Source organism: Sapajus apella, unplaced genomic scaffold (genome assembly GCF_009761245.1).
Source record: "Sapajus apella isolate SASKATOON/1434 unplaced genomic scaffold, GSC_monkey_1.0 scaffold114, whole genome shotgun sequence".
Taxonomy (NCBI): domain Eukaryota; kingdom Metazoa; phylum Chordata; class Mammalia; order Primates; family Cebidae; genus Sapajus; species Sapajus apella.
The window spans coordinates 25,322-29,441 of NW_022437054.1; positions in this window are offsets into that span (position 1 = coordinate 25,322).

Genomic DNA, 4,120 nt, shown 5'->3' on the forward strand with positions numbered 1-4,120 from the left:
AAAATTGCAATAAATTCAGAGTGCAATTAAGAAGTCTTTTGGGATCCAGGCTCAAGCCTCTACAGAGAACTGTCATCTAGCAGGCTGTCTTTCATTGCAGGTCACGCCCTGCTGGGGAAGTATAGAGCTACCCAAACAAAGCGAGGCAAGGGGCCAACATCTGGGCCCCCCAGCTTCCTCCCACTTTACCCCAGGTGCGAGGAGGCTGCCTTGGCTGAGGCATCACAGAGAACCTGGAGGCAATGGATGCTTACCTGAATGCAACTCCTTGTACCTACAGAGAATGGGCAGGGGTGTCTTTCCTCTTTCTAAAGTAACAATGTCATAATTTCCTGCTCACCAACTGAAATTGAGCTGCCTCCCTCTCCTTTTGTAGCCAACTGAGATGAACTAGAGGGGGGGAAGTAATGGAGGAGGGAGGTCATGTAAGCACCATTCTTTCCTTTGAGTGACTGAATCCGAACTCAGTGTGGCCTCCTGGACTCTTTTCTCGAAAAGGTGGCCTTGCCTCAGAGCAAGGAGCATGCATTCATCTGCAATTCAGACTCTCCCGTGCTCCTGCCACCGAACACTGCTGCCCGGGCGTCGGCTCTCCTGCACCTGCTGACAAATCCTGTGTTACAGGCCACGGTCCCTGTGGCAGTAAATGCTTATTAGTGGAAACGAAAATTCCAAAAGAAAACACAGTCCAATCACTTACTTTAACAAAAGATTTATTTGAAACAGGTTTGCGCAGACATACACCAGTCAACAGGATTGATCAAAGCCACAAATCACGAAATTATCCCAAAACTTCTAAAAATACAAGTAGATGCCCTTCATTTGTATTCACTCCAGGAGGGAACCCAGTGCACTATAATGTGCTGCTGTAATTTAACAACCAGAGGACATTAATAGGACGTGAAAACGGTAACACTTCTAGAGGGAGGGAAAAAAAAAACCCACACGCCATAGAAGCGCTCACCACTCTGCTGGGAGCCAATTAAACGTGCCCCCACAGCCCTGCTTCCCTCTGCATAACCAGATTAAAACCTCCCCATTGCAAACAATATTTAAGCAAACCAGGCACAGATGTGACAGCAGACAGGAGAGCACATGGCTTTGCTTGCATGAGAGACGCCACAAAGATGATGCTTTTGAACGGCAATTCAGTGACCTGCAGCCCCGTCCCGCAGCTGGCACTGCTGCAGCTGCCTGCATGGCCCTTGAGAGGGAGGCTCAGAGGGAAGCGGCATGGGACAGGCCTGAACTTGGCCATCTCGGGCAACGGGGGAGAGCGGGGTGAGAGAGGAGAGAAAGAGTTTCAGTACTTACACTGATTTTATCCATGAAAACCCAGAAGTATTGACTGTGCAGGGAAGGAGAGAAACTCCATGACAGGTTTTCTGTTTTTTTTTTTTAATTGTTTATTGATTCACCTATAACCACATACCAGGTTATCTCTAGGCATACAACACGCTCCAATCCCATTGGAAGTGAGTTGGCAGCCTGCTCTCTGGCCTCTCTCCCTCTTTCCGGCCTTTTTTCTTTCACACGGAAGAGCTCACCTATAAAAGGCTCTTGATAAGCTCTCTTGACCCCCAGGTTTCCTGGGCAGGGTTATTTGGATAGTGCTGTTACTCCAACTTTCTTCTTCCTCTTTCTGTCATAAATCAAAGCCACCTGACACTTTGTGCCTGACTTTTAAAACAAACAGGTCTCCTTTCTTTCTTTAGCCAGGTCACAAGAACTGCCTATGGGCTAATCTTGAGAGCATGTTTTTCTTGGGCTGAGGCCTGGGAGAAAGAGCAGAGTGGATGTCCCAAAGGCAGTGAGGGCCCGAGATTGTCACTTGAAAATGCGCCAGGCTGGGTGTAAAAAGAATCACTCCTTTGTCTCTCCTCAGTCTAGAGAACAGAGGTGTTCCTCGGTTAACGCTGGATTATACATGTGGTGGGGCGCAGGGGAGCAAACCCTTCTTTTCTGCTCCCATTTGTTTGGCTTCTGCCCATTAAGATTTATGCTGGCTCAATTCCCTTTTCTCCTCGCTCAGGGTTACATCCCGGATTCACAAATCACTCATATCCAACAAATTAAGAGAGCTTTAAACAGAGCATTAGTTAGAGACTGGGCATCAAACGAAGATCAGGTAAGGTGAAGGGGAATATACTGATGGACAATTTGGGATGCGGAGAAAAAAAAGTAAATGAAGAGTACAACACATCAAATATGCCCATTCTGTTCCTTTCAAGAGTACCGAACATTGGGGGTCTGGAGTCCACACTTCCGCAACCCATTGAAAACCTTCTAATGGTCCTTCTTGCCCTTCAAGATGGAAAAATGGCAATGATGGAGTTAAATAATCTCCCCCAAGGCTATACTGAGACAGTTAATTGCCTTGAGCCAATGAAGAACCAATAACAAAGCCAACTGACTTTCTGTTTTTGATGGCAGGGGGCTTTAACTGTCCCCATCATTATTATATATGTCCGTATAAACATTTACACGAAGAAAGCATTTCTTGAGTGTAACAGGGGATGCCATCTTTTGACTCGACCTGATAAACTTATTTCTTTGCCAAGTTATTATTTCAGGCTCTGCTTAGCCACCATTTCCCTGTTCACATTTTTTTTATGGATCCCAGGAGATAAAGGCTACATTTCAAATGCTGAAGCTAAATCACTCCTTGAATTACTTTGAGACAATGACCCTGGGCAGTAACTCAAACCCTGGTTGAAGAATGCGCAGTCCTTTCACACGTTCAAAACTAAAGACCACCTTATCCTGCAGCAGAGTTTTGCAAACATCCAATTCAGCTGTGCTTTAAGACATAAATCCCTTGGAACAGAAGTACCTGATAAAAATGCTTTCTGGTTCCAAACAAGATTAAAGGTCGTTATTATAACAAATGAAAATTACAGACTATAGCTTTCTGTTTAAAAAATTCAACGTTAAAGCCTGTAATATTTACATACATATGCGTTATAAGACATTAGTTACCTAGACTCACATTCCCCCCCATTTTTCGTGCTTCTTGAGAAGTTATTACTGATTTTCACAGCCAGCTCCCTATAGTAAGACAACCTGAAGCCTTGTCAAGGAAAGGAAAATGTCAACAGAATCTCAGCAGAGTTCTCCCAAAGCCCATGTTCACTTCTCAGGCTGTTCCTCCACGAGTGTCAAAGAAATAGCTCTTCTCTCTCCAAAGCACGTTTTGTACGGTGTACTGAATGAACCAAAAGAGTTAACCATGCTTTTGTTTTCGTGTGTGCATGTGTGCATTGGGAGATGGGGGAACATAACCCTGGTCAAGAAGCCTGGAATCGTCTGCATTGAGGCAGGATAGACACATCAGCTCTTCTCCTAAATTATGACTGAGGCTGTTCTGATCAGCATGGAGTATTTACCCAGGTTACCCTGCTCTCCTGGTAAATGCTTCCACTGCCACCCTTGCTGGCAGGTGTCAGTGGGCAGTGGAAACCCAGAGCTAAGCTCAGAGCACAACTGGTCCTTCCTTTTGCAGGGACCTCCTGGACAAAACAGAGACTCGATGCAGGAGTGGGCTGTCTGTGTACAGCAGTAGACCAAGGGTTGGTCTGAGTGGATTCTGCCAGTTTAGCTCAACCCAGAGTTCAGCCCTGGAGGGCTAACCAAGTGTGACCTGCCAGCCCAGGAGTCAGTTAGTGTGTGGCAGAGTGACAAGCCCCATGTGGCATTTTCGCTGAGCTGACAGCCAGCGTATGCAACTTAGGCCAGTCCACCCTGCCCCAGGGGAGGGGTTGTGTGTGACACTCTGACCTCAATTTAAAGATAGGACAAATGACACAGCCCCTGAGTCGGCCCTGGCTAAATATTATACATCACATGTAGTGACAGCTGCTCCTCTTAGGAACCCAATTTAGTCATTTGGCTGTAAGAATGCTCAACCACGCCGGGCGCGGTGGCTCAAGCCTGTAATCCCAGCACTTTGGGAGGCTGAGGCGGGTGGATCACGAGGTCAAGAGATGGAGACCATCCTGGTCAACATGGTAAAACCCCGTCTCTACTAAAAATACAAAAAATTAGCTGGGCATGGTGACGTGTGCCTGTAATCGCAGCTGCTCAGGAGGCTGAGGCAGGAGAATTGCCTGAACCCAGGAGG